Here is a 7,909-nt window from a genome sequence, read left to right on the forward strand (position 1 = left end):
CAACCAGCTCTGCTAGAAGTTCTGTTTGTCGTACCCTCTGACCAATGTTTGCCAATGCTACTACTTCCATACTACAAGAAATGGCTACCTCCCGGTAGGAAGGTGCGCTTTGCACTCTAACTACACAGGGTGCAGGGCTACGCAAGCCAGTTTCAGATGCCTGCATGAGAATCCCTGAATGCCCACTTGGTAGGTAGTCCTATGGCAAACACTGTACTGATACACTCAATCTATAAAAGGCAATTCCTGGCTTCTTTGTAATTGCCCCATGAACTGCTTTCAGTTCTGTTCTGTGCGAAACTTGATAGGAGATGGAAAAAAAATATATTTGACCAATCCGTGGATGAGGAAACGCACACAAACAGCCCAGCATTGGCCTCTTTGTCAAGCTCTGGCCCGGTCCACGACAAAAAAACGAAAAAAAGCTTTTACCGCTCTGCAGCCATGGCGACGGACACCTGGATTGATCAACTCCTTTTTTTCCCAACTCCGGTACACCCTTATCACGGTTCCCCCCTTTCTCTATTGGGAACTCATGCTGCACCACTCGTTAAGGTGCCTCACTTAAAGGATACTGCAACCGAAAGGCTGCAGAGAGATAAAACCTGCATTGTGTAGGTAAAGAAAAGGACATACTCACCGCCCCCCTCGCTCCCTGCCGTCGGGTCCCATTCGTCAGCCACAGCTCCCGGTACTGGTCGACTCTCCTGACTCCTGACCCCTGACCCGGACATACTGCGCCGCACATGCGCAGTATGTCCTGTAATCTTTGCTTCATGCTAGCTTTATAGTGGAGCCGCTGGAGCGCACACGCAGGAGTCGGGGGAGTGTCCGTACTTCTGGCGTCATGATGCGACGCCAGAAGCGAAGATGTCCGGGTCAGGGGTCAGGAGAGTCGGCCAGTACCGGGAGCTGTGGCTGACGACCGGGACCCGACGGCGGGGAGCGAGGGGAGCGGTGAGTATGTCCTTTTCTTTACCTACACAATGCAGGTTTTATTTTTCTGCAGCCTTTCGGCTGCAGTATCCTTTAAAGGAATAATCCCATAAGTAACCCTGTCCAGATCCCCCCGCAGCCCCCCCCCCCCCCCCCCCGATCCGCTCTTGCAAATTACTCCCTGGGAAATATCTGACTTCTATGTGTCTCCATGTACCTTGCTGGAGGACACTTCCTATACACGGAGCAACTATGATATCTCATAGAATCTGCCCGTTGCACATCTCTGGCATTATTTTCCCCGTGACCAGACTCTGGGAAAATCATCTGGAATCTGAGATACTCTGTAGAGTGTGTGTGTTTCGATCCCATCTATGGATCTCCCGATCAACTGCTCCATGCACGGTGCCTGTGTGCACAGCCCTGATCCCTGGATCCCTCGCCTCCCCCTCCCACTTACGGAAACCTCATACGTCATGAAGGTTGGGGGTGGCTTTTCCCTGAAATGCGTCTCCATCTTGGAAACTGGAACATGCCAGACAGACTTACCGCAAATCTGCTATTTGTCTTACAATCAGCCCTCTATCAGCTAGACAGACAAAAGGAAAAAAAACAATGCAAACCCATTGACAGTTTTAAACTGTGAACGACACATATCCACTTGATTCAAAACCTCTTGTTCGCACACATACTGGTCGTGCGCCACAATCTCCCCTGCCTGTCAGGGTGCTCCTGCATTAGCCCAGCATAGAACATAGAAATTAGCAAATACCGGTGGTGGATTCCCACAGGCCTGGCTGGATTACATACGCTCCCTTCCTCCCTCCCTCCCTCCCTTACCCTCACTAGGGGAGTGGGATTGTCCCTGGGCTCAGAAGACTCTCCCTTACGATTGTCATGACTGCCTGGGATCCTCCCCCCGTCTGGGACACCATTTTGAGTCATGGACTATCAGACAAAATGGCTGCTATGCAATTTCCCATTGCAACCTCCTAATACATTTGGAAAGAGAAAAAACATTGCATGCAAACTAGACACTTTAGCATAGTTACACATTCCAGAAAATTAGCATACAGCTATATACACCCTCGTTATCATATGCCTGCGAGAAAAAAGCATAAAAAGATAACAGCAGTTTGTGAAAATTCCCACACCGAACACTCCTTTGCATGAGAAGAAAGAGGGAGAGAAAGGGAGGGGGGGGGGGGGGAAGGGAAAAAAAAAAAAAAGGAAAAAAAAAAAAAAAAACCACTTACAGCTGTTAGATTTCCACAGAAATAAAACGCCTTAACAAGTAAAACTTTATTGCATCAAACCGTGATGCCCGGTACGATCTTCGTTATGGAAACTTATCTTGAGAATGGCAACAGCCGCAGCACTACGTTGCCAGCCTGGAACAGCCTGGCTCAACACGTAGCTCTATACACCCCCCCCCCCCCCCCCCCTTGAACTGCTGTCTACACTCACACAGATATAACACATCCCTCCATTCTGTAGAATACGAGGAGTGGGGGGGGGGGGGGGGAGCGCTGTACTACCCCACACAACTATCGATAAAACCATGCTAAACCTACGCTCTTCGAACCGTGAAAATAACATGACATGTTGCACTAAAACTTTGCAGAATTTTTAAAGGAAGATAACACACTAGCAATGAACACAGCTGGCTTCTCTCCCATGCTCTCACTGCTCAGTACTGCCCAGAGAGAGAACGAAGGAAAGAGAGAGGAAGAAAAACACTGTTTACATATGACTTACACCTTACATGCAATTGCACAACTTTCAACTGCATACTTGCGTGTTCAATCAGACGTCCCTCGATAGAAGTTAGACGCTCTTCAAATGAAGTCCATACAGCCATGGCAAATCTTTTCTCACACATCTCTGGACACTCGGAGCTTCTGAGACTCTCTCAGCGAATCCGTAGTTCCCCACACGGCAATTTGCCAAGCCGCTGCCCGGGAATGCTCCGTCCTCCGGATTCTGTTTTAGCATTAACTGTGTCTACAGCACAGCTAAAACATTACGTCCATGAGATTCGCCGCTGTATGTATTCGAACTTCCGTGCTCCGGCTCCTTCTGCCCTGCACACCACTTATCTGATTGATAAGCCTGTCCGCGTCTTCTCTTGTTTTGCTGTGAAAGTCTTTGATAGACTGAAACTCTGGCCCTTTTCTGCCTTTTTCTGCGAGACAGTACTGGGTTTCACGGCACCAATTGTAAGAAACTATGTGTTGGTTGCTATTGGCAACAACGCTACACCTTTGTTTCGGCACCAGCAACTCACAGGAAGTGAGATAACTTGACTCATCACAGCAACAGCATAGGAGATAGAAGTTCTTAGGCATCTTCAAAGTTTAGGAGTTTATTCAGTAAATAGTATACAGTACATGTGGTTACATCTTAGCAAAGCAGATTGTTCTGCAGTAAGTCCTTTGCATTGCAGCTCTTAGCTCCCTTACATGGAAACCAGGTTTCCGCTTATGTCTATCCTACATTACATCTAGGCTACGTGATATCTAGACTACATGGCCTATATACAACAAACAGTTAGATAAGATGGCAAGACATATTATAAATAAAAAGTAAAGGGTTGAAGCCAGCAGTTACAGGAAGCTGAAAGTGTCTCTCTGCAGCCTGTCATCTGCTTTAATACTGGTCATTAAAGAGTTAAATGTGACATCATCTGAGCCATACTCCCAAGCCTACAATTGGCGAGCATAGCCATGCGACCCCTCGTGGTATCAAGACAAACCCAGTCTTTACTGCATATGCACGAACTGTCCCCCTAATTCCAAGAAGGACATTGTTTAATGTTCTAATGAAAATGTTTTCATAACAATGGCTCAGGTTTATGTTGAATACAAAAAATGAGTTCCAACCAACATCAGTCACCACAAATCAACAAAGCGTCCATAGACCAATACACGAGTGGTTTGAGAGCAAGAAATTTTTTGAAAATAAAGCAGCCCAAGGTCTGCATATCAAAGCACTCAATGAGTCGTGAAATTTATAAAAATATAAAGCATTTATTAACACACTTAAAAAAATTGGTATTAGATTAAATACACATAAGAAACCCCATCATAAACGACAGTTTGGAACACGGTCTATTTGGTCACAACGCCCACTGTCCAACCACTGTGGCATAGATTATTAATGTGAATATGAAGACCACCATATATGGATTCTAGATTAACAGTTCAAAAGACTGCATCAGTTAGGTAGCCTGGAATGCTTGAAAAAAGCCCAAATTGCCTCTTGGTAATAATTTGTGATGTTATTCTGATGGTAACCTCCACGGTAGGATAGAGGAGTATGCAGTCGAGCTTGCACAATATTATCAAGTGGTCAAGGAGTGATAGCAACACTTCACTTGGTGTAAGTTACTCAGTCTATATTATAATGATGCCCACTCGCAGCATCCACACTGCAGAGAGTAAACTTGTGCAGAGAAAATCCATTCAGAAACAGTTCAGATGTCCAATCGCACTATCTTCTTTCTCAGGGACTTAGAATATATTATCAAACAAGTGTAACCATAGAAATAAAAATCCAAGCCAACAAGAGTTCCAGACTGTAAAAGTTTATGAAAAAAGCATAGTATAGCTACCACAACGTAGGTACAGGCCTGTACTGATGGAGAAGCTTTTCCGTTTGGAGCCAATACGGCACAGTGTCCGGATCTTCAGGAGAACCAACAGTGCTGGATAATGTGGGACCGTGTGAACAGTGGAGGAAAGGCTGACCGGTTTCGCCGGGATACCCAGCTCTTCAGGGCACTTAGCCGTGTAAAATCTGCCTCTGGGTACAGCGGAGCCACCCCACGCCATAAATGGCGTGCACGCGGAAGTGCGTTAGCCGCGCTCTGCAACGGGGTGCGGTCTATGCGTTCCACGCAGCCCGGACCATTGCGGAAGTGATGTGGGCGGCGCATGTCCAGAGCCCGTCCCAGGTCTCCGCAATAGGTAGACGCCGACAATGAAAGGCAGGGGCGAGACTGACAATGGGAACAGGGAAAGGGGCAGGAGGGGATAAAGGGTGGGAAGGAAATAAAAATCTCTGTGTGTCCGGATCTAGGGGAAAAGACGGCCACGTAACTGACCTTTCCTCCACCGTGGCCGTCTTTTCCCCTTGATCCGGACACACAGAGATTTTTATTTCCTTCCCACCCTTTATCCCCTCCTGCCCCTTTCCCTGTTCCCATTGTCAATATCGTTGTGCTGTGTCCTGGGGATAGCGGTCATGTATGGGCGCAGACAAAGGGGGCGGTGCTGTGGGCGCAGCCAGTGCCCGGCATCCGCCCCCTGCCTTTCATTGTCGGCGTCTACCTAATGCAGAGACCTGGGACGGGCTCTGGGCATGCGCCGCCCACATCACTTCCGCAAATGGTCCGGGCTGCGTGGAAAGCATAGACCGCGCCCCGTTGCAGAGCGCGGCTGACGCACTTCCGCGTGCACGCCATTTATGGCGTGGGGTGGCTCCGCTGTACCCAGAGGCAGATTTTACACGGCTAAGTGCCCTGAAGAGCTGGGCATCCCAGCGAAAACGGTCAGCCTTTCCTCCACTGTTCACACGGCCCCACATTATCCAGCACTGTTGGTTCTCCTGAAGGTCTGGACACTTTGCCATATTGGCTCCAAACGGAAAAGTTTCTCTATCGGTACAGTCCTGTACCTACGTTGTGGTAGCTATACTATGCTTTTTTCACCAACTTTTACAGTTTGGAACTCTTGTTGACTTGGATTTTTATTTCTATGGTTACACTTGTTTGATAATATATTCTAAGTCCCTGAGAAAGAAGATAGTGCGATTGGACATCTGAACTGTTGCTCAATGGACTTTCTCTGCACAAGTTTACTCTCTGCAGTGTGGATGCTGCGAGTGGGCATCATTATAATATAGACTGAGTAACTTACACCAAGTGAAGTGTTGCTATCACTCCTTGACCGCTTGATAATATTGTGCAAGCTCTACTGCATACTCCTCTATCCTACCGTGGAGGTTACCATCAGAATAACATCACAAATTATTACCAAGAGGCAATTTGGGCTTTTTTTTTTTAAGCATTCCAGGCTACCTAACTGATGCAGTCTTTTGAACTGTTAATCTAGAATCCATATATGGTGGTCTTCATATTCACATTAATAATCTATGCCACAGTGGTTGGACAGTGGGCGTTGTGACCAAATAGACCGTGTTCCAAACTGCCGTTTATGATGGGGGTTTCTTATGTGTATTTAATCTAATACCAATTGGTCTGCTTTCTTTTCAAAAAATTTCATGTTTATGTTGGTTGTCTCCAGCTAGTCTGGCCTCTGTATTAGATATCTCTAATACATCCTTGGGAGTGTTCAGTACAATGTTCTGCTGAACATCAGAACTGTCTATCTCTAATGGTGGCAATACATGGTACAATTATTTCATCCAATCTTACCATTTCTATGTAGTATAAGGGTAAATTAAATTAATATATTGAAAGGATAATGTAGGCAGTTCCCTTATATTACATAGAAATGGTAAGATTGGATGAAAAAATGGTACCATGTATGGCCACCATAAGAGAAAAGAGAGAGTTCCACCAACACCACAATCACTCCATTTCCTTTTAGGAGTGGCAGGAAATTGCTGCTGCCCTCGCTCCATTCTTTTGGGGCCACAAACTTTATTGTTGAAGGGGTATGAGCGACAGAACAGGTCAGAAAATAAGGGGGTGAAAAAAAAAAAAAAACTTGCACTACACTCAACTAACTCACTCTCACTCTGTCAAACACTAAGCCTGCGGCCTGGCTGGCTCTGTCTAACCCTCTCCACACAGCAACTAGTACTAGCACAGTACACTACAATCTATCACTCAAATTAACAATCTACTGTCACTCTCTCTCAAATACACCTAGCAGTACTACTACTAATATAGCTCACACTAACTCTCTCTCACAGAGTCTTTAAAAAGACTTTTGGTTTATATACAGTCTTTAAAAAGACTTGTGTTTTATGTTAAAACAACTAATATGGGTCTGTCTCTCCTCTCTCTCCAACACCAGACTGAAACCCACAAGCTTCGTGACTGCACAGCACTCTTATATACAAAATGGGTGGGGTAGCTGCTGATAGGTAGCTAAGGAGCTGGTTGCTAACAAAGGATTGGTTGTTTTTTCTTAAGACTATATTGGTGCAGAAATTCAGATTTTCATGCAGAAATCCTGTTTTCACTTAAAAGCTTCTGTCTAGGGTCTTCCTTCTGATTGGCTGAAAAAAAATCCGCATTCCGACGGAATTCCGCATAGCAATTCTGGAATTTCTGCTTAGCACTATAGCAATTCCGTTCCGATGCGACGGAACGGAATTGCCAATTTCCAACAAGAAACGCGGAAAACGGAATTCCGCGGAATGCGGTGAGCACCCCTAGTTAGGGGAACGGCTGCTGCCAGATTAAGTGTATTTTGGGAAACTGCTGCCAGATTGTGTATGTTTGGGGGACTACTGTTGCCAAATTACATTACCCCAAGTATAAGTAGCCAAAGGTGTTCCCCCGTATAAGAGGTGCCCATCCATAGGTCAATTAAGGCTTAGTTTTTCGATTGCTATTCCATTTGAATTTGATTGGATAGTGATCGACTCATGGCTAGCTCAACCTCTCTCTCTCCACTGGGACCTTTCCCTTAGCCTTTAAACAGGGAACTGTACTTCCCCCGCTGAAAACAACCCTCACTTATGCCCTACTTACCATCCAACTAAACTCGCTCCTCCCCATTGCTTTAAACGCCTCAAATCCAGGGCCGGCCCTAGACTTTTTGCCACCTGAGGCAAATTTATACAGAAATTGCCGCCGCCGCCCCCCCTGCCCCCGTGGGGGGGCCGCCGAGCCGGAGGGGTAGCGGGCAGGACAGGGGTATTGGGCCTAGCGGTGGGGAGGGGGGGGGTCGGACCCCCCCCCTCCCTCGCCTGGGTTCCCCGATCTGCGCTCCCCTCC

This window comes from Hyperolius riggenbachi, chromosome 6, assembly GCF_040937935.1.
Source record: "Hyperolius riggenbachi isolate aHypRig1 chromosome 6, aHypRig1.pri, whole genome shotgun sequence".
Taxonomy (NCBI): Eukaryota; Metazoa; Chordata; class Amphibia; order Anura; family Hyperoliidae; genus Hyperolius; species Hyperolius riggenbachi.